Genomic DNA, 26,558 nt, shown 5'->3' with positions numbered 1-26,558 from the left:
TACCTAACATTTTTTACAGACCTATTTCATCGCTCCTCATTGGATCTCCAGAAACCTCCAAAAATTATTTTTCGAGTGTCCGCTAGAAGGCACCTGCTCAATGTAAACGACATTTTAATGTGCAGAGTATACCACGGTTCCCAAATTAGGATTATTAAAAAATATCGAAACATAAATTTTTTATCTCCTGTTAAACCCTTTTTTGTAAATTTTGGTGTATTGGTTGACTGCCAAATCGGCAAATCGTAAAGTGAATGCTTCAGTTATGGAAGGTTTCGTGTGTTGCTTATATATATGCTTTATCCCATCCCACAAGCTAGGTTGTGATGTCTATGCATTTAGTTTATCAGATAATGCACTTTAGTATGGCATTGACATTCAAAGTTTTAGAATGAACAAGTTGACTTATTATAATTCTGTTAATAATTATGCGATTTCCACCAAACTTGCTGTACAGTTGATGATTCTAGGATAAACTTAAGGGAGATTCCCAGGCAATTTATAAAGAATTTAGTTACAATAAATGTGTCAATATTAGATTATTAACTTTATTTAAACATACTTCGATGTGGGGGGATTTTTGAGGCCTGGACTACCATATTTTTTCAAATATTTAGGTTGAGTTTCTGAGAATGGGTCCTTGAAGTAGCTGACCTTTTTCGGACCCCCGCATTTTTCCCCTTCCAAACCAATGTCAAAACTAATACCGACGGAGATCTTTAGTTTGATACCCTTCGATGAAAAAAAAAACTTACACTCCCTTTTGCATGTATCGAGACCCCTGGGAGTCGTCTATTAAATTCTCTTTTTGGCTTCTTTACATCCTTATTTGATGGTATTCTCCTCAAATTGATCCTCACAAATTGGCGTGTTCGATTATTGGGCGTACAGGTAACAGGCGCATATTTGGTTTGGATTTCCTTGGAAATAGTTCATGGATGGGTTCTTTAGATAGCGGTATCGACTCTAAAAATGGAAGTCGGTGGAAGATCAAATTCAGGAATATCGCCGCTGTGTGAATGAGAAAGGCAGCATTGATTTATATAACATCTGGTTCCGTTTTATTGTTCCTTATTCGGCCACATGTAAATTGCGTCAAGAGAAAAGGGAACGGATTATTGAAGATAACTGTACTTTACTTTAATAGTTGATCCTTGTCTAGACAATTTTTTCCGAAAAGTAATAAGTTACTTAATCTGCGGGTTGTTATCTTTGAAAAAGCTTGTATGTTCTTAAAACTCACCACATCTCCACTGATCAAATTAGGATAGACTCCAATTAAAAGTAAGTTTTCACTTAGCCAATCTGCGCTAAGCATTCTAATTTATGATGTAAAACGGATGATTTAGCACATTATATGTGAAACTAGTCACTTCCTTATTATTCCATAAATTAATGTTTTCTCATGTCCTGTTTGTTCGGCAAGCATAAATCTAATGAATCTAATATAAAACCTTTAAGCAATTATCTCTTACAACATTTCCAACACCCATTGGTACAACGTTAGTGACCTTAATACACTATTATTCTCATTGCCAAATGCACAAATGCAAACAAGGATATTCAATTATTTATTAAATTGGAATGTGTGTAAATAAAGACTATTTCTCACTTTGGAAGGTTAATTAGCTTATCTTCGAAACATTTCCTCTCTTAAAAACCTCGAAAATCACTCCCTGCAGTTAAAAAAAATGAAAAATGAAATGATTGGTAAAAAATGCAATTTTACAGCTAAAAATGTTTTGATAATTCGTTTGTATGAAATAATACATTCACACAATAACACATTTATAATTTAATTTTTAGCTCTAAATCATTTATGTCAACCACATTAATGATATCAAAAATTAAAAGAGAAATTACTTTTACTTGAATGAAGCAATCGAAAATCATATAACGATTTATTATATAATTTAATATGCATTGGCACTATTCAACCATCAACATCCACCCCGTGAACTAGAATTACATAATCACATATTGACACAGTGTCATATTTGTGAGTGACGAAATATTTTGTTTATTTATTTATAGCGTTTTTTAGGCAAACACACTGTCCCTTTAAATATGTAGACTGCCTATCCAAGGAAGAGAAAATTAATTAACAATTAAAACAGAATTTCCCGAAAATTAGTAGTATCAATTAGCAGTCTTCTTTTTCAAAGGGCGGTGCTTCTGGGCTTTTCTGGCTTTGTCAAGTTCAGCTGCGGTGTCGGCTCATCTGGATTGATTTCACCATTTTGCTAGGTCGAAGGCTTGATCTGAATGAAATCGCGAAGCCCTCAAATCATTATCCAGTGCGGCCATTGTTGTTTTGGCCGGTCATTTAGTCTTTTCCTATTGATTTTGATGTTCAAGCTAATCTTGGCAAGTGAGTTTTCGTTAGCGCGAAATACATGTCTATAATTGAAGGTACCTCTGTAGCAATTTTTCCACGATCGGTGCAACCCCATATAAATCGTGGATATCCTCATTTCGAATGTGATCACGATATGTTACGGCGAGACGACGCTCATTCTCTTTTATAGCCGGCCAGAACTCGGCACCATAGATGGCGAGACAATGAACGATACTGCGTTGAATCCGGGATTTGAGACACCCGTTGATAGGTTGATCCGAGATATTAAAACTGCTCAGTTCTGGGCAGATCACAGTGACAGTGGCAGTGGTAGTGAACAGTATTAATTAGCATGATTTTAATTTAAAAACAGATAATAGTGATAATAACGAGAAAGAACTATGTAGGTTACTTCATCCAGGTACTGAGCAAGTGGAGAAGTGAAAATATGACAATAATGGCGTAACAAACTGTAGCTACGATTGGATTCGCTGAAATCGTACGTTTCATCGTAAAAGTATAAAATAGATGCCCGTTCAGGAGATAGCGAAGATTGCGAATCTATCTAGTTGCAGTTATCCCGCATATGGACAAAGCGACAATCAAACTTCTAAGCTATCGATTTTTATATATTTTATTGTACAGAAGTTATAAAGTTTTATATTTAAACTAGATTGTGGAGGCTAATAGAGGTTATCATAACTCTAGCTAATAGAGATAGTCGCAACTCACAAAACTCGTTATAATTATAAAGGTACTGTTTGGATCTTCATGAAATTTTAACAAAATACTTATAATTGTCAACACCTTCGAAAAGAGAATAAGCATTAGCGTAGACCCAAATGTAACCAGCAGAACAGAAAAATAGTAGAAAAAATATAATAGGTAGAGCCCCCCTGATGACCTTCATAATAACAAATGCAATTTTTACAAAACTGAGAAGAAAGCAGTTACAATAATCAATCAAATATTAAAAATTATAGCCATCAATCTGAGTATAGTAATTACCGTCTATAATCCAATAAAAGCCCGAACTATTCTAGCAAAATTAGTGATTCCCATATGGCCGCAGATATTAATAATATCGAAAAACGAAACACATACAAGAATTAAACACAAAATTATTTAGAACAGAACAAAATAACATCACAGAAAACGATCACATATATATAAAGAAAAGTGGTACGTGTACAAATATGCCAATCATTAAAACAATCAACCTGGAAACCAGACGGGAAATTAATATTTTATCTGATATTGGGGCAAAATCCTACCCAGATTATACAACAGAACGGACAAAATCCGCAGTTAAGGGAAAATCGTATTCAGCACAGAAAACGAAAATTAAACTGAACTCAAACTAGATGTGGAAATACGTAGAATGCAGAATTGTGAACAACATTAATTATGAAATCAGTGGATACGATTCGAAAATATCTAGGAATTATTGTATAGCGATATCCCCGAAAAATGTAAATCACTACCTGCAGCATTATATTATTTAACACAGTTATGAATGAACCAGGTATTGGTGGTTTGAAAATTAGACTTGAACAAGTCGGAAACCAGGAGCTTGGGCTTCCGATACGAAAGGTTTTGTGGAGTTAACAAGGCTTGGATACACGATATTTTCATTTAGTAGCTCGTAGCGGATATGCATTGAGTACGTCCGACTATTCATCGCAATGTGATATAGACGTTTTATGTCTCAAGTTGCAGTTTTCACAGCAATTATTAACAATAGTAGCATTTCCACCAAACCTTCAAGGATCATGTCGGATACTATCGCCAGTTTATCGTTAGTGCAAAATTTTATGGTTGTATAAAAAGGGTCTGCAATTAGCTTCCAAAATGTAATAGTATACCATTATTAACTTTATCAGAACAAATCTCGAAATGGAGAATATAATTCACTATATATAGAAATCATCAGATTTTTCGGTTGTATAACTTCGGAGAATGAATATTTTAGATAAGTGACCACTTTGTAACCGCCCACTCCCCTATTTTAAAATTGATATCAAAACTGTGACCTGAATCGGAAAGTGCTAATCGATATTTTTCATTTGATATCCCACATTCCAATATTTGGAGAAAAAAATTAAATTCTTCTTTTGCGTATATGGGGACCTCCCTTCCTTACACTTAATATAAAACAGTATCATCCACTACATGGTTTGGGGTTTACACCTCCAACCCTTCCTGCTTCAGCAGCGTAATGTATATGGACATTTAGAATGCCAAACTAGTCCCCTTAATGTGAAATTGATAATTAGTATTTCGGGTTGCAGTAAATTTACAAGGGAAAGACAACTTTGAGACACTGTAATTTTATTAGTAATAGTGCGATTTTGATCAAACTTTGCTGCAATTTTTTGTAAATCTAGAATAAATTTAAAGGAGGTCTCTAGTCGATTTCCTCAAAAACGTAATAATATGCTATTATTTACATAATTTGAGTAGATATCGATATGGAAAGTATTTTAAAACCTGGACACCGTACAGAGGCAGCCTCATGATTTTTTTCAGATTTTTCGGCTGGGTAGTTTCTGCGCGTTTTGTGAAAACAGTCGAAAAATGAATGAGTATAAAAACAAAGAATATAGTGCTACGTTTGCCAAATTATAATTTACCACTAAACAGGAGCTATCAGTGATAGTGTGCCCTTTAAAGAAATTTGGATGAAACTTAAAAAAAAGATTGCACTGGGGATGCAAGAAATAGAAAAAGTAGTGCTCTCTTCAAAACTTATCACATCTCCACAGATCGAGTGCACTGTATGGATACAAATGTATATATATATATATGTCCTTATGTGGGGTATTGCACGTTAACCACATCTACGTGACTGACATCGGTGTCAATTCTTGGGAACTCTCCCCAGCTATTTCTATGTGTGATGACGAATGGGAATCCTGGAATTCCTGAATGTACGTTCGATATTTACACTCTACCTACACCGTCGTCAAACATACATCATTAGCGACAGTGCAGTATCTCTGCGGCTGAGTAAGCTTCTTCGATATAGACGCTACCGGAAATTCACTTCCTTTCTCTGTCTTCTGCATCAGTACCGCTTCTATGACTTGTGATACAATGGATGGCTTCTCCAAAAGCCGGGACTATGTAAGACGGAGTCGACGAAAAAGTCGTTTTCAGATCCTCGAAAGTGGGGCAGCTTCCTCAGCTTGCGCCAACCCTTGCATGTCTACCCTACTTGCATGCGATCACTTAGTGACTACACACCCGAACATCGATAACGACTTTGAGTGGGGATCCAATTACCACGGATGCAAATAACACAAATAATACTGGAAGAAAAAATAACGGCAAACTGAAATTGGCGAACGACAAAAACTCTTCGAAAGGAGTTTTAAAATTCCAAGATCACCAAGCGCAAGCTCACAATGGAGCGTCAGCGAATGTGAACCAAAAACGACCCTGAACGTGAATACGGAAGTCCCGGAAGTAAGTAATTTCCATAAGCTTGGTGAGCAAATTATTAAATTGGTCGAGATGTCGGAGGACGGAAAAATCAACCAATAAGGGATGCAATTGAGAGTATTAGAGCTCTCTTTAAACTGATGAAGATTAAAGACCCTGGAATATTTCAAAATACGCGTTGGAAGCCAGACTATAATAATCAAGGAGGCGGTAACATACTTAGGTGTGATGCTCGACAATAGACTCAAATTCAAAGTGCGTGTACAGTACGTCGAGAAAAAGCCGGCACTGTTACAAGCAGCGCCCCCGTGAATGCTGCCTAATATTGGCGGACCCAAATACGTCAGTAGAGTGTTGCTATCTCGCGTCATTAGTCTTGTTCTATATTGTTCCTGTATGGGGTACAGCATTCACGACGCAGCAAATCAGGAGAACCTTATTATGCTCGTACATAATATGCAGCCTGAAAGTAATTTCTTGCTTTCGAAGCAGTTGCGAGTAGACATCTTGGCTGAAGAAGTTTCACGAATCTACATCAGGAAAACAACAACCCAAGACGCTGTGCAATTGATCACGAGCGAGGGAAGGGTATCATCAATGATCACATGGAAGACTCGATGGGGTAGCTCAGCGAAAGGCCGATGGACGCATAAGCTGATTCCGATCATCCATCTATGGTTTCTGTTTGGTCACGGTGGGTACCGCAAATATCTACACATGTTTGGGCATGATGACACGCCAGGATGCCCAACCTGCCCAGGCTTGGAAGAAGACGCAGAGCATGTAATATTCAATTGTAGTCGCTTCGCGGCATGGAGGACCAACGTTTCGAGCGTGCATCTTCAGGTGGACCGCATGCTTCCGTCGGAAGACAAATGGTAGGAATTAGTATCATTCGTAACTAACTTTCAAAAAGAGCTCCATACAGCGAAAAGCCATACGGGAGTGACAACATAATTGCTAACTCGCCCTGTAAAATAATATCTAACGAGAGTTCCGTAGGGTGAGCGGTTGAAATATGTACAGGTGTAGTTTAGTATGTAGGCGCGAACTTACCTCCACGAACCATGCTGGTCTACGCTTGCTGCTGATGTCTTTAGAAGATTCCACATCCTGGCAAAAATAGCAAAAAAAAGTACGAATTCGGCTCCCTTGAGATCGATGCATAAAATACCCCTTTTATACTGACCGTCGTTACTTATTATGCACGCAAACTCCCAAACCAAACAACTAACGGTGGCCCCGGTAGTAATCAATTTGGAAATATATTCACTCAAGACTGTGACATCCGTTTAAGGCCGAACCGTATGCCTGGTCCGACTAAAGAGAACAGCAAGTAATAGGGACTTGATTTCGTCAAATCAAAAGCAATCGAAGGTATGTACTATTCTTTACTCTAAGAAAATCCAATATTAAATCCTAATACGAAAAAAGTTGTAAAAATGAGAAAAAATCTAAAAAAGCCAATATGAATATGTCCAAAAAGGTTACAAATAGTGTGAAAGACAAAAGTAAAAAAACAGAAAAAGTTAGAAAAATGAACTACTGTAAATAATGTAAATCAAGTGCAAAAAAGTAATCCATAATTCTCAGCAAAGACACTTCACTATTTCCCTTTCACTAAATTGTCAACACCCCTCCTTACACACTAATAATAGGAACATTTCAATTCAAGGAATGTGGGCAACACCAAATCTCACCGTTCACGAATATCTGAGACAGAACAAGTATTTATTAAGGATATACTCTGTCGTAGAATTTGTTTCTTGATCGCAAGCCCTGAGTTTTACGCGGGTTTATTTTCAGTTTAGATTCACCTGTCTTCCGCTAGATTATCACAATATTTTCCTTGTTTGCTTTTCAGGTTCCGGTCGTACGTTCACATTCCCAAGCCTGGTTGGAACACTTCAGTGAGCTCCAATATTAGTGGGCGGATCATCGTTAGGAACTAGGATGCCTTTTGATCATTGCCACTTCATTAAATCCTAACATGTTTGAAACAGGCACTTCTCTGAGACAGACATTTATCTGACACAGATATCTGCCTGTCTTGTGTTCAAAACAACCACAAACATTTGACTGTCTACTGTCTAAGGCCAGGAGAGATATTTGCCCAAGCCAGGCATAGCTTTCTCGTAAAATATCAAGGGCCGTCCTTGAAAGATAACAGGAAGTGAATTCAAGTGAATTCTAGACAACACAAATTATATTGAAGTGAAATCCGTCCTAAGTTCCTCAACAAAAACAAAATCCATTCCGCCTGGTGTAGGTTTGAACTTAGGACGGATTTCATTTCAATATAATTCGCACTCATGACGCGTTTGCGATTATATATAAATGGAGCGATTACTACCTGTCGCCACTTTCGCTATCGCTGCTTCCAGGGCAGAGGTGAGGCGACGTCTGATGAGTTGCCTTTGCCCTGGACGAAACCGTCAGTCAAGATATTTTCTTTTCTAACATAACCGGTTTTAAAGGAAGTTTGGCTAACCTAAAGTCTTAAACAAGTCGGGAAACCGGAAGCTAGACGCTTCAGGTATGAAAGGTTTTGTGTATTTCTTTTATAAAGAGATTTTTATAAAGAGATTTGGGTGTGTATTTGTCCCATTAGCATGTAGCACGTAAAATATGCATATATTATGTGAAAATAGCCACTTTCAAGCGATATTGACATTCATAGTCTCGAATTTGCAGAGAAGCGACAGTTTTGACCTAGTATTACTTTGTTAGTAATAGTGCGATTTTCACCAAATTTGGCAGGATCATGCGCTATGCTGTAGCCTATATTGTTGCAAAATTTTGTGATTCTAGGGTGAACTTAAGGGGGGTTTTCCTGTCAATTACTAAAAATTATAGTAATGTACTATTATTAACTTTATTTGAACAGGTATCGGTATGGAGGGTATTTCGGAGCCTAGGCACCATATAGTGACAGCACCCTGATTTTTTTTAGATTTTTCGGTTGGGTAGTTTCTGAGAATGGGTTCGTTAAAAAAATGACCACTTTCAACCCCCCGGACCCCCCACCTTTTCAACAAATGTCAAAACTAAGACTGGCTTCGAAAAGTACTAATCGAGACCTTTAATTTGATACCCCACATGACTATATTTGATGAAAAAAAAATTTACACCCTCCCTTTGCATGTATGGGGACCCCCCCTTAAATTCGTCGTAAAGGGATGTAACTCACTATATGCGTGAGCGTTCACAGTTCCCACCTTTCTACCAAATTTGGTGCCTATCGCTACAACCGTCTCCGAGAAAAATGCGTGTGACGGACAGACAGACAGACAGACAGACGGACAGACAGACAGACAGTAAACTGATTTTAATAAGGTTTTGTTTTACAAACAAAACCTTAAAAAATGGTAGCCTAGTAATCCATTAATTTTAAGCAAAAAAGCAGCAAAAAAGGCCGCAAACCAGAAGCTCGACCTTTCAGGTATGCAAGGTATTATGTATTTCTTGTGTAAGTATATTTGAGTGCATTATGCATTTAGCATGTCAGACTACTAACTTCAATGTGGTATATTGAGTGTTCTGGTGGAATCGGAACAAATGTTACATGTCATTGCGGGACACTGCAACGCATGGTCTACCGAGTGGCGAAAAAAAATTTACAATAACGGGGGGTTGGTACTGCTAGAAGTCTTTTCTCCCTTGGATATTGTGCTTGCTAATATCGGAAGTGCCTATGACTTCTGGAAAGAGAGGATAGGTTCGGTGGTTCGTAAAAGTGTGTTGATGAACACTAATGAACTAATGAACACTACACGAGTAACGACCATGAAGCCATATGTTTAGCGTAATGGAGAATAGGAGAAACAGGTATCCCAGAGACAGAAACACAGACGAAGCAGTGAAGTTCAAAGATGTTTGACTTGGAAATGAGACATTTAAGGAATATTCCAACAGGCATAGAGAAATAAAAAATCTGTGCAAATTGTTAGCAACGTGGTGGCAGCCTGTCACGCGTTTATGCCAAGGCGCAAAACTAAAGGCCGGGGGGAGAGGCTGACATCAACCTATGGGAAGAAGCCTATGGAGCGGCAGTGGCTAAGGTGCAAGGAAATAGGGCCCTGTAAAAATGCACTCTGTTTCGACAACAAAGCAAATACACTATTGCGGTCTTAAAAAATAACCCCTAACGGGGAGAGAGGAATGGTAGGTTTTTAAAAGCAACCGTTTTGTTTTTCTTTTCTCCTTTTTTCCAGAATATATTCCCAAAATTTCATGTCGTTCCAAGTTCCCGAGCCGTTAGCCCCCGCTCCTTCTGAGCTTCTAAAACCATAAATGTGTTTTCTCCAAACCACTTCCATGATCTTGCCAGTCCTTATGTATTCCTCGGAAACTTGGGTTCTTAGCAAGAAAAATTGCGAACTCTTGGCCGCGTTCGAGAGAAGAATCCTCCGAAGAATTTTTGGCCCCCTACATGAGGATGGACGATTCCGTAGCTTATACAATGACGAAATCTATGAGCGATACCATGACCGTCCGGTTGTTGATAAAATCCGGCTCAATAGGTTACGGTGGATGAGGATGATTCCACAAGGGCAATATCTACGGTAGAAAAAGAAGACGAGGCAGACCCTGCCTAAGATGGAGCGATTGCGTAGGTCAGGACGCCAGACAGCTTTTAGGGATATCGAATTGGTGGACCTCAGCGCAAAACCGGAATATCTGGGGTTCTTTATTAAGTCAGGCCTAGACCGGATACCGATTGTTGCGCCGTTGATGATGATGACTTCTTCAGAGTCCGTGTTCACTTCCATTCTAAAATTACTTGGCCGGTTCGTTTCAAATTTGGTCCACACATTCTGCATATAAAATAACTCCCCCCAACAGTTTAGTTTTAGATTTTTTCTTTGTTATTTTGGAGTTTTTTACTTACCAAATGGCGAAATTTTTCGTGAAAAATAGCACTTTTCACATTAAATGGCCGCCAAAAATTTTAAAATGGAAAAAGATATTCTGAGATCGTACAGTAAACTTGGCAAATCGTCTTTTTCCAAAGGCGTTCTGGGAAAAGGTTTGTCATCAGCTTTTTTTGCGATTAGTTTTACATCAAAAATTTACAGAATGTTCTTAAAAACCCACTCAGTAATGTGCAGAAGATTTCAAAAAATTTAGTCAAAACATTTCTCTAAAAAAAAACGTGAAGGAAGTGCATTTTTTTCACGCTGACCACACTCCCCTCCTCTAAACATATACAAACTGCTACAGAAGATGAGCTCATCATTCAATGGAAAAATTAGGGGTACAAGGCAACTATCTAGATTGTACGGAATACGGTACGTGGCTTTGAAGATAGAATGGAAAAAGTAGATACTGATGTTACTACCACGTGGTGGGCCATCGTCGTAGCATCCCATACTGAGCAGTATAGAAAAGCTATTAGAGGGCATTATATGCAACAGGTTGCTCCCAATTTTGAGAAATCGAGAGGCATTTCCACACAATAGTATGGTTTCCTCAGATGACAAACCTACGGCGGATGATATCATCACAGTGGTCAAGCTGGCAGAGGAAGCGATTGCAGGAATAAGTTGAAAGGGCGGTAGCAAAACATACTGCGCTATCAGCACCCTTGATGTGAACAATGCTTTCAATTCAGCACAATGACACCACATAATCAGATCGCTAAGCCAGCTAAATGTGCCAACGTATATTCAGCTAATTATCAAACACTATTTCGTGGATGGAAACAACTTTTAAGACATCGACTTAGGCCCTATTGAGTATTTGGTAGCCGATGGACTGCCTTCAGCATTTGTGCAGGGCCAAACCTTGAACCTGATGTATGACCAAGTACTACCCATCAAATTTCCGCGACAAGCTACCCTTATAGACTATGCTGACAATATTGCATTTGAAGATGTCGTCTGGACATGTGAGACATCGGTCAAGCTTGTCGAGAAATGGCTGGTATCACATAGATTAGCTAGAACATGCTCATCAATCACGTTATAATCAGCATCAATTTAGACAAAATCCCTTAATGTTTAGGCGTCTAGGAAAAAAATATCGGGAGAACAACGTCAGACGAAGCAGCTTTCGCAGTTGCGGCAATGGTGCCGATTGATTTTTGGGCTGAGGAGATGCAAAAAGTGTACAGCGGCAAGGTATGTGGTGACCGTCAGGAGAACGACGACGAGAGGATAATCAAGCACAATCAGGGATAATTCTCAAAAAGGGAACTAGACGCACTGGCTGATTTCAAATATCTAGCTTTGGATTATGCGCAGCCATAGTGATATCCACTATCAGTTGACCCAACTTCTAACCGGGGATGAAAGATACCGCCAGTATCGACATAGTTTTGGACATCACAATTCCCCCTTCTGTCCTTAATGTGTAAGTGAATATGAGCACCCGGAGCATATTCCTTTCATGTGCCCGAGATGTGAGAGGGAACAGTGGAAACGATCATTCCGCCAATGTTCAAATCCCGAGAAGTATGGAATGCAATTAGTGACACAATAGGCTGTATTCATGAGGAACTTCAAAGGTTGAGACGCTTACGAAAAAGCTACAAGGAAGAAATAATTCTCAACATAGGATTAAGCTCGTAAGGCTTTAACCCACTCCGCAATGTAATATCGAGAGATAGCTCCGTGGGGCGTAGTGGGTTGCATTTGCATTATTCCTTTCGATGCTTTCCCCCACAAAGAAAAAAACAAAACAGACAGACACACGTTGAACCGATTTTAAAAACATTATGTTTCACACAGAACCTTCTAAATAAAACAAAAGATAAGATAAATATTAAACTATGCGGAGTATTTTTCTCTTTGACATTTGAAAATAACGATATCCATTTCCAAAATGACCACTAAATGCATCTAAACATTCAACTTTCATGATTTCACTTCTTCAGATATCCATCTATTTTAAGAATTTAATTTATTAAATTGTTTTAAATCATTTCAAAAGGAATTCATTTCCACTGCACTCCCAATTGAACGAATGTTTCAGACTTAACTTACCCAAGTAAGAATCCTACGTAATTGTCCGAACTCTTCTGAGGTGAGCAAAAGGTTTTTTCTGGAAAATCATGACGGCAAAAGAATATAACCCTAGACAATTTTGCTCCACCTGCCATGGCTAGCAACCCCTCAGAGTGAATATTTCAATGTTTTCTACAACTTTTCGATACCCACGTACTATCCCTACGATAAAATATGGAAGCAGTGTCCGTGCACCCCATTGTAAGTTTCCTGCTTAGCAAGGGATCCAAAATATTTAGAAGACCAAAGCTCGAATAATATTCTGTTGCTCCCTCCCTTGATCCGGTCAACATTTACGATAAACGCCAATCGCAATTAGGTGCTTTCATGATATGGGTTCCACTCTTATTAGTCTCCATAGAAATACTCGAACATTTATGTATATCCCGAGCACTTGAAGTACTTGATCCTGTCAACCCTTACGGTTTCTTACTTGGCTGGCCCAAAAATTCAATATTCGAAGTATCTAAGATCCCGTGTAAAATAAATCGATTAGGGGGAGAATGGAGAAAGGGATGTTTGGAAAACGAGTTATCTACGCTTGAAATTTTCATTGGATATGAAACGAAATTACAAGCTGCGTTAAAATATTATTAATGAGTTTTCAATTTGTTTACTGACACCATTTTGAGGGAAGTTTATTTAGCGTTGAGAGACGAAAACTTTATTTGGAAATTTTTCCACCAGAGTAGAGGAGGAGAAGGGTCGAAATCGAATTAAATTCGTTTGATTTGTAAATCATTTATAAAAGGTTCTAGATTTGAAGGTTTGGCAGGATTAGGTTTATTTTTAATCATAATAGAAAATAAGAAGCTCATTTCACGGATTCAGAGTGTTTTTGAAGGTTAAATAAAGCGCAATATGAAAAGGAAGGCGTGCTTTTGATGAAGGATAATTTACGAGAACTAATTGGATTTGTGCTTTCAATATTTTGAATTAAAGAGAAACTTGGCGTACTCCAGCAACAATCCCATCATTGAGCAGCCTTCATACGTTCAAAGGATAAAGCATTCATACAAAAGCCGCAGTCGATTAAATTTCGATAAGTGGCGAAAACTTTGGCAACTTGTCAGCAGTTTCAACGTCGTATCTATGGTATGTCTAAATGCATGGAATCAATAAGCAGAATACTATCTGGTTATATAGCTTTTCCTGCTCAGATGAGTGGCATCTGCAGCAGATTATACTGTCAGCCTGTTAGTTGCCCACAAGCATAATGGCTCCACTTGCGAAGTACATTGAACAGAATTATTCAGCAGTGGAGTCCGACGATTATCATAGTGAAACTTTCTGTGAGCTATTGGAGTTAGAAACTCGGGAAATTAGCAGGGATGATTTTCATGAATTCTCTGAATTGGACATATGCTGGCCGCATAGTCTACAAAGGCATAAATTGAAAACAGCAAACAATGAGGTGCAGTGAAGTCGACTTGCTCTGAGAACAGCAGGTAAAATTGGATATCCGAAATATAATGAGCTCAGTGAAATGAAGGCTACCCAAGATTATGCAACATGGAAGTCCATTCATGCTAGATTTCGCATAATGACTATAATGCATACATCAGCAGGAGATATGTATTTATGATATAATGCTGAAGCTTGGTAACATCTTCATGTGGAATATAGAAGTTTGATAAGCTTATGCATTGGAAGAGTTCAAAGGTTTTGTGGCATCATTGCGTACACTTAAAAAGAATTCTTCTGAATGTTCTTTCATACTAATAGTACCGAGGAGTGATTTACCAAAAAATGAGGTCACGCTCGAAATACAGCAGAGGCCATACGAGAAAAGATAAGGAAAGACAAATCTACATATATTTTCAATGCCAGAAATGCAAAGACAGGGACCAATGAGGGGCAAAACCATTAAACCAAGCGCGGGGATTCATTTTCTTGTAGATTTTGAACAACATCTTGTCGAACAGTCATTATTTGAGATTTATCTGTACTTTTGCCGGGTGCTCAGAGGTGGCGGTAAGGAAGACGGGGCGGCAACCCTGCCGGCCAAACGAAAACCAAGTGGTCGAGGAGAACCTCCATAGTGGCGGCTCCGAGAGATGCTGTATTCACTTTAGCTTGCCGGCCGTGATGCAGTAAGCGAATGCTCCAAAGGCCTAATTAGGGCGATCAGCAGAATCAGATCTGAAGTGGCAATTTGGTGAGGAAACCTCCCAGGAGTATACTGGTACCATGGAGCCGGGATAGCCCCTGGACTCTCATACTTCGGATGAACTCCCGTTGTATGTGAGTACAGCTCGGTTGTTTGCGGTTGGCACCCTAGTGGGAGTTTCGTGGGGGTTGTTGGTTATGCTCAAGCGAGAAGAGACCTTCGGGCCTCGACGTAGTGTTGCGTTTCAATACGGGTGCCGTACTCCTTAGTTCGGTAGAGATTTAGGTAGGTCTTGCATCCATCAGTATGAATGCTAAGCCATGCACTTGCTATAGGCTGGTACCGTTGTTGCTTGTCACAGCGGGGCTCTGATTGTGGTCACAAAATCAATCCGTGTCTTAAGAAGACCGTGGGATTAAGTCTTCCAGACAGGTGCTCACGATAAACCCTCCAGGACTCCCTTGAATTTCACCATAATTTAACGTGACAATTTTTCAAAACTTACCATCACTACACACTTATAGGAAATACTACGGCTAAAATTTGCGACGAAGGCACAAACTACTAGGTAAGGTAATATTCCTCCATCAACAATGTGAATAAGGTGATGCGACTAGCCCTGAAGAGAGTTTCTAAGCTGCCACTGTTCAAAAGGTGTTTCCTCTGGCCTACAGAGGTGTAAAGTACTGGCGCTGAAGCTCTGGAACAATCTGATGTCGAGAGTAACATCAACCACGGCAGCGAGGCAAAAGAGAGAGCCGATAAGCTTTTCCTCACTATCGGCGTTGCTGCACCGGATATTTAGAAGGTTTGGAAACAAACAGGCCGCCAACTCTATTACAGGCGAAGTTGAGCGCCGATATTTCCCAAATAAATTTTCACCAGTGATTAGTGCAATACTCAGTCGTCGGATCAATGACTGAAAAACATATACCATACATATATACCTCGTATAAGAATATCATGATGAAAACCTCTGCCCACTCCATTTTGGAATTCGCAAGAGATTAGGCGACGTACAAAGCAGAATAGACCACCGAAGTTACGATCCCTGGGAGGCATAATGCGCCATTGCTGGAATTGAGGAAACAACAACTGGAATTGAAGCTAGCATGAGTGGAGCTTTCCAAGAGAACTGTCCACTCAATACACGAAAGAAGAGTAAAATACCATGGCAAAACTCAGAACAGAGGAGAACGACGAGGATACTCCTCAACGGAGCATTAAAGTCCGACTCAACTAGCTCTGAAGAGGACGATAAAGTCAGCTAAGCGATCTTGGAGACGCTTTTGCGAAAATATTAATTTGCTTAAGACCAGCTCGAAATTTAAGTGGATGCTTGTCAAAGAACGTAGCCAGCAGCTGAGTAACCTACGTTTACAGAGCAAGAGATAGAGAGAAAGTAATCAAAGAACTTCAAACCATCTACTCCAACTACTGCGCTTTCCTGGCAGCATCCAAGATCTCGGCTCAGGGCCGATAGCGACATATAGCCTTGAACTAAAAGACTGGGCTTTGACATCCAAGATAGTAACACTTGACCAAGTAAAGTGAGCATCTTGTTTGTTAGATACAAATCTGCGGGCCTGGCTCGCACCACCCCAGCTCTACTTAAGTGCCTTAATAGACGCTTCGCTGGCCATTAGGATAGCAATATTCTGCCCCCCTACAGTTCCTTTCGAGGTTGAAGGAGGCAGATCGGTTTATGGCGTATATTTCCACCTAAATAATGCTGATGTGTTTACCCTTTAGTTCAAAGTGCGTTTTTTTTTGCTCCCTCTGCTGTTGGGGATCAGTCAATGTACTAGGTAATCAGTTGCTGGTTTAACAGTATGTAAATGCCATAGCATTCCAGTTTGCCCTCTTATTGCAACGTGTTTCAAACTTCTTACCGAAACCTTGTTATGTTATCTCTTAGTATCAGTAATTCGGGATCCCGTCTAGGAAGAATTTCAATTTTCCTTCGATTTAGGCAGCCCCCCGCTTCACCAATACTTCCGGCCATTCTGAAAATTGCCCTCCTCGCCTGCAAATATTTGTGCAGACGGAGAGGATTTAATCCCAAAAAGATCTCTAGGGATGTCTTTGGAAAAGTTTTCATTGCTCCACTGATATACACATAAGCCAGTCTTTGAAATTTGTGTAACCCCCTGGCTGTTGTGTTGAGTTCCATTCTGTCTGCCCAGATTATCGTTCCATATGTAATGATTGGCCTTACTATTGTAGTGTTTATGCAGTGCAGCATTTTCGGGGTGGATTCACACTTTTCCCTGTTATGGACCTGCAAGTTATCAGAGCCTTTGTGGTTGTTCGACATATGTCTTCCCGAGTAGTAGTATTATTATTCGTCTCACCTCCTTATTATTATTCGTTTCACCTCCATGCCATCTAATCTAATGGATCTCAGATGATCAAGTTGCAGTTCCTAGTCAATGATGAAGGAACATTGGCCTTGGCTGGATTGATGCGCAGCCTCGCATTCCTGCACTAGTTACTAGTGATTCGCAGTTCGATTTGGATTCTGTCACATAGTGAGTATCCTTATATTTGCCCCTAAAGACTAAAACAACATCATGAGCGTAACCCTGGACCTGCTTTCCAGTGTTTTTGGCTCTCCTAGGAGTTCATCAACAACCATGCTCAACATTAATGGTGATAATACCCCACCTTGAGGACAACCCTGTGTAGTGTTCTTGACAATGTCGATACTTCTATTTGCCTACTCTCTAAAATTCTACCCATCCAGAAGACCAGGGTGTTTCCCACTCCCTTGCGAATTAGGGTATCTCGTATCTCTGTGTACGATGTGTTATCGGACGCAGCTTTGATGTTCAAAAACGCACACAGTACTATTTCCTTGGTTTCTATGGCATTCCGCACTATATCCAGTTGACCATCCTGCTCGAAAACGTGCTGACATGGATGTAGAACGTTAGTTCTAATATAGTTGCCTATGACCTTCTCATGGTTTTGAGTACAAACCCAACGTACAAGATTTAGGGTAGAAAGGATTTTTACCCGCTTTCGGAACAAAAACTACTCTTGCCGGTCTCCGCGCCCTTGCTACACATCCGAAGGCTATGCTACCCGTTACCACTCTTAGGAGAGACCCGAAAATTATTTCAAGGCCTTTCTGGATTAGTGCTGGGAAAATGCCATCTACTCCGGGTGATTTCTGTAGTTTAACATTTCCAATCTTACTCTAGTTTCCGAGCATACCTCTTTCGCTAGTTTCCAGTTCTCCTTTCTCCCCCTTTTGTTCGGGGTGTTTGGCAGAATGCAATCGTTTTCGGTTGTGGAGTAAGACTCCGGTTAAAAAAGTTTTGAAAAGCAGATGTACCTTGTCCTCCTCATTCTCGACACACGTTCCATCTTCCTTTTTCATACAGACAGAAGAAAACAGAAGCTATGGTTGTAGCAGCGAAGCGTCTCAGGAACTTAGAACTATATGGTTCCATTTACATCATTAAATCACTGTTACAAAAATACGGAGCCAATTTTCGTTATTAATTGTAAGAAAAATAAAACCAATTACACCCGGGTTGGTGATAGTCTCAAAATCAAGCATCGTGTTTGGGTTATGTGCAAGAGAGCAAGGTCTAAAAACTGTATTTGAAGACAAAATATTAATGTTACGCTAGGATGAGTAGTGTGAGAAACTATATGCACATAAATTACATACTAGACGCAAATGGAATGCATGACATCCAAATATTCAACATAAAGAGTACACCAAACTTTTACACCTGTAGCATCGAGGCACTGGCCCTTAATTCGTTTTTAGTGACAACCCTAGAGAGCCATCCTCACCGGTAGCTCCAAAAACATGGAGACATACCGGACTCTTCAGGGTAGTCAATGATACTGACGCATAGAGCTGATTACGCCCCAGGCTCTTTTCTTTAGGGATATTTGAAAGAAATGTTTATATGAATAAACAGCACGTGAAATTCTACCTAAAATTATTGAAAATGTGCTGAAAAGAGCACGAACGTGGGAAGCAGATTCGAGATTTCATTTATCATACCTAAGCCTAAATTTAAAAAAATGTTTCATTTTAATTATCGCCTAAATGTAAAGCTTACACAGGATTCAAACTAAAACATCCACTTTGCGCTACCTTGTGCAGTTATCAGATAAAACAGTATTAACATCTACATACCCCCGGGAAGCAAAATTCATCCATGCAAATGCTGTTACCTGTAAAAAGAAAGAAGAAAATCGTAAGTAAACCAATCTTTCATCATAAAATTTTAATCAAAAATATGTAAATGAATTCCGGATATTGCCCTGTACAGAAATAAATTTCATCTTCAGATCTGCCAAAAGTCGATCGGAAGTCTTTCACAAAAAGGGACGAAAAAAAAGTAAAAATATATTTTGAAAGTAGATTTCAGCATATGAGTATTCTGCCAAAGTGCCAAGTTACATGGAAAATCGATAATTTCATTACCTTCATTACCTTCTCAAACGACCTTCCCCAAAGAGCTGCAAGATATGAAACTATACAATGTCAGGGCTTGTCATTCAAAGCGATTCTCTCATTCATCCATAAGAAATGCGAGAACATAAAGCAGGAGCTTGGGCAGATTAAGGGAAATGAATTATGCAAAAGGCACTTATAATCTGAGGAGAAGCTTTTGTTCCATGACTTCTCCTTTTTGTCTCTGTGTACCAGCATTTATGACTGTTTGACTGCCGCCCCAGCGCCACCAGCTCTCACCCTCAGGGTACATTGTAAAATTTTCATAGAAGCCCCAATGATAACTTGTGTAGCTCCAACCCATGTAGCGCTCCTACTGACTACGATGCAACGATGAGACTCCAAACAAAAATAAACGAGAAAATAGCACCGCGTTGCTCATATTTTCAACCTGCCGGGTTCATATAGATTGACGTCATTAAAAAATTAAGATAATAGTTGACCTAGTTTTCGAACCGCACTGCGCGATGTAACCAGCAGTATTTCAACCGGGAAAACACTTCAGAGATGTAAAAGGATGATGTAGCTAAGAAAGTGGCTCGTAAAAAGGGGTTTACTTCCAGGGTTTTGAAACTTTTGTTCAAACACACGAATTGCACCCAAAAGTTCTCCTATCCTTGTACAAACTGTTAATTTAAGTATCATGTTGCATTTCTGCTTTCTTTTTGTTGTATTAAAATGCGATAATTTCGAATAACAGTAGAACCCCGGATTAAAGATGCGGTTTTCTCTGATCTGAATGAATGGCGTATGGTGTTTTTAGTAACATAAGGTGGACGTGCTACAGATTCTTCTCAGGGGAACGTGCAAATGGGTGCACGTACACAAAGCGATGTTAATCGTCTGAACAGGAATAATTTGGTCGCTATTAAATATGTTTTTATGAAACATTGTTACCTGAGAAATATTTTTAATGATTACTTGGGACCTAATGTTATCAGATTTTAAGATTCAAAGTTGTCAGTAATCAACAAAATCTGAGTAATATATATAAACATTTTCAGTTCAATCATTTTTAAAATTAGCACTACAAATATGCAATTCAACTCCAGTGCTATTAACGTTAAATCTGGTGGTATTGCAGACGGAAATTCGTGATGTAGAGGCAACTGTACAAAATTTAAAAAAAATCGTTTGTTTTCCACTGTAAAAATATCGCAACTCCTTAAGGTATAACACCATCGTAAATGCCTACAAAAAAGCCTCCTTTTTTGGGATTTTTTTTTGGGAGTGGAGGAAAGGTTATAAAGGAAAACAAGTAGGAGTGATAATTACGCATATATTTAAGTATATTGCAGCAAATTTTTGTATAGATATGTGTAAAGATGGCGCAATTCTCCCAAAGCCTGTCGAATTTGAGATATGCTGCCCCACACGGTATAACTAGTTCCGATTTGGAACTAAACAAAAAAAAATTAATTTAGTCTAAATCAGTATAACTAGAGAATGAAATATTGAAATACTGAAAATTGTTCGAGATACACTGCTTGCCGTTTTAAAAAATCATTTTACGGGAAAAATGCGTTCAAAGACGCCATAGCTATCAAAAAGCCAGCCAGGACGTTATGGGATAAAATCGGAATTCTATCGAAAAATTATTTTCTCGAAATTTGACTTATTCCCTCATATTCTTCAGGTTTCAAAGTATTTGTTAAGCTAATAAATTTACGATTTCTAGAATATTTTTCTTTTCCTTCACCTTTTGTCCCGTTCACAGGTGGGATCGGCTCGTCGTGACCGGTTTGGCCATTTGGTTCTATCAAAAGCCTGATTTGGATGCAATCGCAAGGCTTTTAAATATCCATTCAGCGTATCCAGCCATCGTTGTTTCGGCCAGTCTTTTGGTCGTTTACCATCAGCTTCGAAGCTCAGAACAATCTTGTGTGTTGTTGTGTTGTATGTATCGAAGGCCCCTCTCTCGCAGTTTATCTACGATCGGTACAACCTCCTCATTTTGGATGTCATCAAAACATGTCACGCCACTAGTCCAACGCAACATTTTCGTCTCCATTACCGCAAGACGCCCGGACATCATCTTTTATAGTCGGCCAACACTCAGAACCATAGAGAGTAGCAGGACGAACAACATTGCGGTAAATTTTAGATTTGAGATATTCATTGATACATTGATCACAAAGAACACCAGTTGTGGTACGCCACTTCATCCAGGTTGCGCTAATGTGTGAAGAAATTTCATGACGCAGACGAGACATTTAAATCGCTCAGTTTTGGGACGCTTCCTTGATGAACACCAACAGAGACAGGAAACGGTTTCGATACACTACACTACACTTCGAACTTTACTTTTAGGATCGTGGTAGAGCAGTCAAACCCAGCGCACGAGTTCTTCTAGCACTAATTGGTGCCGTAGAACACACCAGATGAGTTTGTGTGGCACACAGTCAAACGCTTTCTCCAGATCCAGAAATGTAATGTAAAGAGTAAGCGCGCAGTCTGGATTGCGTCAGTAGCTCCGCAGTTCCTGACAAATCCGGCTTAATTCACGGTTATTTCAACGACTTCGCAAATACGGTTGTCAAGAATGCGTTGAAAAACCTTCATGATATGGGAAAATAACCGGATCGGGCGGTAATTTGAATATTCTGCTGGACTTGGACCCCAACTCTTCGCTTTAAAAAAGCTCAGATGCGATGTTTTCAGGTCGTGTGGCTCTCCCCGATTTCATTCGTTTTATTGCTTCCTCGACTTCAGTTGCGCTGACAGGTGGAACTGCTCCAAATGTCGACAATTATTGTGGAAATAGAGGATGAAATCTGCTCGAAGTTCTCGCCATCTATCCGTTGCAGCCCGACGGTCGGTAAGCAACGTTTCGTTCTTACCATTAACGCAACAGAAGCGTTCGATATCCTGTGTGGGTTCGTTTCGGCTTTTGGCAGTTTATCGTAAAGATTTTTATAGTGGACTGCTCGAATGGCAGCGACTGCTTTCCTTGTTTCGCGGTTGGTATTCTTATAAATTTGCCAATTGGCGAGCGTTTTATCGTCAAGAAACTTGTGATAGATGCGTTTCATTTCACGGACCTTTTACCTATAAGTTCGAGGTATAGCCTTCCGAGCTTCTGGAGAATGTCTTCCCCTACCTTTATGATTTATTTTAACAGTTTATTATTCTTTCCTCCTCGTCAGGGTGAAGTGACGCCCTCAATGTTTCATTCTCACTTTCCTTTTTTGGATCCCAAGCGAGAAAGATTGAATTGTCGTGATTCCTTTTGTTCTGATTACCTAACACTCCACGACAAGGAGCAACTCGATGGATGCTTTTTCGTTTGATAATGCATTGTTTTCCTGCACACATCAAGCAAACAAAATTTGCGGTTGAGATGTTATTTTGGCCATCCATAAGAGAGTGGAAAATATAGGGACACAAGAGTCCTCAAGAATTAGGTAGAATTGTTGATAATTATCTCGATCTGCCTCGGTGCTTTACCCATTTTTTGTATCCATTCAAACAACATTTTATCATCCCAAACTTTTCCCTTTGCACCTTGCACGTTGAACCTCACGTCAGACTACTCGCTTTAAAGAGATATTAATATTCGGTATTTTTGGTTGAATTAATTTACGCACCAAGGATTATTATTATTAAGGGGGTTTCACACAATTTCCAAAATACATTGTAATATACTTTTATTAACTTTATTTGACTACATATCGATGGGGAAGGTATTTTGAAGCCCCTATAGGGTCGCTTTAAAATTTTTGTTCAGCTTTTTCGAGATTCCCCGTGAAATAAGTGCTCACTTTCTAGCGCTGCACTCCCTCCCTTTAGAATTAATGTCAAAACTAAAACTGACCATGAAAAATACCAATTTGATTTTAAACTCCACATTCTTATATTTGATGAAAGAAATATACACCCCATTTTGTATTTATTGGTCGCCCCTTAAACTCAATGCAGGATGCATTGGTGTTCACAGTTCCAGCCTTCCCACCGAATTTCATGTTAATCGCTATAATCGTTTTTCAAAAAGTACAGTAACAGGAAGGCAAACCTGTGCGGGAATAGCAGATCTTCCATCAGGTGCGGCCCTTAGTGCAGATACGGGGATGCTCAGTGAATGCGTAGAAACGCGCGCATGTTCGCATTTTCAGGTATGCTTGCATGGATGTGTTTATGCTCAGGTCAGGTAGGTGGTAGGAAAATGCCACCGGTGGACGAAAATAGCTATGGAAAGGATTTCCAGAACAATACAAGCAGCAATGAAAAGGAAGTGTGGAAAGCTCAATTCGTGGCTCCCAAAAACACCCCTGACAACAGCGCAGAAGAAAGGTGGGCGTTACAAGCCGCTGAGAAACCAATCGCATCCGAGTGCAAGGGACCGTAGGAGGCTACGCACGATCCGATCCGAAAATCTCCAATATGCAAGACAGAGACATGGGCGAAAGGAGCTCCCTCAACAATGCACGAAAACATTAATGGAAGTCACTCCGGTGCAGGAAAAGACGAAAGATTAGAATTTTAGCCTGAGAGAGTTATCTTTAGTTGTTACCAAAATTGTTGACCAACCTGAACTTAATGAAGACTAGCACAACGTGCACCAACCAATCGCGACGATTGTTAGACCCATAACAATAAATTGCAAAAAGATGCAAAAAGGTCGAAACAAAGCCCTAGTATTAGTCAATCGAAGGAAAAAGAGCATTCGCTAAAACGAGGAACCAACAAGTCTCCAAAAAACAAAAAGGCGTGACACCTACTTTGAGGGAGGAGGCTAAAACCTCGGCAAGTGAGAAAACAGTGTCCTCCAACCACGGAAATGACCTCCAATCACAAGTTACTTGACGGTTGAACTAGGGTTGAGCCAATAAGATTAAAAGGAAAGAGAAAATGAAAATCTGCGACGAAGTGAACATCGTTTCCAGCACTAGTAGTGTATAATACATAGACACAGTGCAAGGTGAAAACCCACTCCTATCTTGAAAATTCGGGAGGAAATGTTAGCAGGATTGAAACCAGACCACTGTAGGTTCGGTTCCCAATTCCTTATCCTATAGAAGTAATGTGCAGAAGGTTGGTTCTATTAAAGTTATTTATATAACGTGCTCGTTTCCAGCCCCGATAAACGAAGAGGGTTTGAAGGAATATGATCAGTGCAACCTCCGATGAAGTTAAAACACAATGCTGAGATCAGGCAAAACATTGAATTTCACTTAAGAGAACAATTAACAAGGCTCAGAAAATATAGTAGCACATGTCACACGAACTCATCTGATATGCTCTGCAGTACCTAGTACAAGAAGAACTCGTACACTGGGTCGATTTGCTCTACCGCGACCCAAAGAGTAAAGTTAAAGTGTGGTAGATATATCCAATTTACTTCATGCCTCTGTCGGTGGTCATCAAGACAGCGCCCTCTGGCCATTTGTCTGTGTTTTTGTCAAGAACATGCCAGTAGCAAGCACTGGATGATGTAAACATTTGCCAATGACATGGCTTTCCTTCGTGGGCAAGAACAGAGACTTTTACAATCTTCGCAACTATATAAGAACGTTGGTAGCTTAAATTATAGAAGTGACCGAAAAGAACAGAATACTGTATTTCTACCGAACCAGAAATAGTGTAGCATCATGAAATTGAATTTACAATTGAGATGATAGCCATTTGAAAACAAGCAACGATACACCAAAGGAAGCTAACAAACCAAGCAAATACCGATAACACGTATTTTTCCAAAAAAGTGAAGCCACTTTCGTATACAAGAAACTGAATATTTACTCTGTTAGAAGTGTCCATAATGACGGGATGTAAAACTTGGAATGTTTTTGGCGTATAATTATACAATATATCTTGTTTGATTGGAAAGAGGCTAGGAAGGAATGCATTCAATTGTGGGATAGTATTAGTTGCTTTGGTTCCGCCTCAAGCCTTCGTTAACACCTATCTGCGACGTGTCATCGGGATACGCTGGTCCGTTGGTAACCCGTGGATAAGCTGATCAGAAGATGGTAGTGGCAATGGATAGGTCATGCATAAAATAAGGGCGATAATTCCATTGCTGACTACGCCGTGCAGTGGAATCCGTTCTTCCAAATTGGTCGACAAGTGGGTCGCTCCAGGAACACTTAGGGCTGTATGGTAGAGGAGAAATGCAAGTTTCTCGCCAACCAACAGGACTAACTAGCTAACTTTTGAAATAGCAAACAAAGAGCAAAGCACCTCCCACATCAAATACTTTTGGGGAATTAGAACAAAAGAGAAACATATTCCTTTACCCTACTCATTCTGCTCGTCGCCTATGTACCTATCATCACAAGGGCATCCTTGCAATCATGTTTTCTAAAATCTGAACATTTTATCCTCTAGGGATTCTGTCCTAAGCTCAATTATTCTAACCTTGATTGATGTCCTTGTAATTGCCAGAAGCATGTGCATTAAGGGACTCATTTTTTATGTCAGGGACTGGCCTTCCGAACAAGGTAACGTCAGCAAAGTCGAAGCCGACCTTACCTTGTAGACATTATTAGGTAGAAATACATATTTGTAGCTAATAATGTCTGTAATGTGTTTCGATTCAAAGAAGTATTTCTGTTCGATGGAAACTCTGTTTTCGATTGACATTAGTATCTTGATATAAGCCGGATTGCGGGAATCGGAAATGATGCTGCTATGCTCTCTCAGCGTACTGCCGTGTAAGCAGACACAGACAGACGCCACAATCTGAGTTGAGGAAGATAGTGCAACTCATCTTTCCAAGGTGAAGTATAAATGTCAAGTTCGCTATCGCTTGTATACATTTCAATTTTCTCCGTATTACTTTTTATCCTGTTATGACTCTCGCCTCCAATATCGGCTTTCTTTTCTTATGATAATAACATAGGAATCGATAAATTCTTGCCACGTGTAATTCGTGCTCAACGAATATATCTGTTCGTGTTCATGTGTACAGACTTCCTCTCACTCTATAATATTGTGACAGGAACACAACATAACGTCACCAAGTCAGGAAAGTTATTGGATTTGGAAAGATCAAATCAAAAATCCTTACTCAATCATACTTTATTCAATTAAAGTTCATTGCCAAATTTTTCAATGGTCCTAAGGTTCCATATAACCTAACTTCTGCAGGGAGCTAAATTGTTGAGGCGTCTTAATTGTTAATACCAACTTTCCTAATGTCTGAGGTGCCAAGTAATACATACTGGTTGAATTATGGTA

At 39.5% G+C, this 26,558-nt stretch overlaps 1 protein-coding gene across 2 annotated transcripts in view; it reads right to left on the bottom strand.

Annotated features, from left to right (window-relative positions):
- The window catches only part of LOC119646808 (small conductance calcium-activated potassium channel protein), an 818,793-nt gene that overhangs the window by 405,819 nt on the left and 386,416 nt on the right, over positions 1-26,558 (bottom strand). The window contains exon 1 of one of the 2 annotated variants that reach the window (XM_038047404.1): positions 19,062-19,099. The exons of the other annotated variant lie outside the window; for it this stretch is intronic. The gene's annotated coding sequence lies outside the window, so the exon portion shown is untranslated. Of the gene's footprint in view, positions 1-19,061; positions 19,100-26,558 lie in introns of those variants that run through there. 2 annotated transcript variants of the gene reach the window in all.

The sequence above is a fragment of the Hermetia illucens genome, chromosome 1 (assembly GCF_905115235.1).
Source record: "Hermetia illucens chromosome 1, iHerIll2.2.curated.20191125, whole genome shotgun sequence".
NCBI lineage: Eukaryota > Metazoa > Arthropoda > Insecta > Diptera > Stratiomyidae > Hermetia > Hermetia illucens.
Note: the sequence above shows the minus strand (reverse complement) of the source record. Positions and strands in the feature narration are given on the sequence as shown.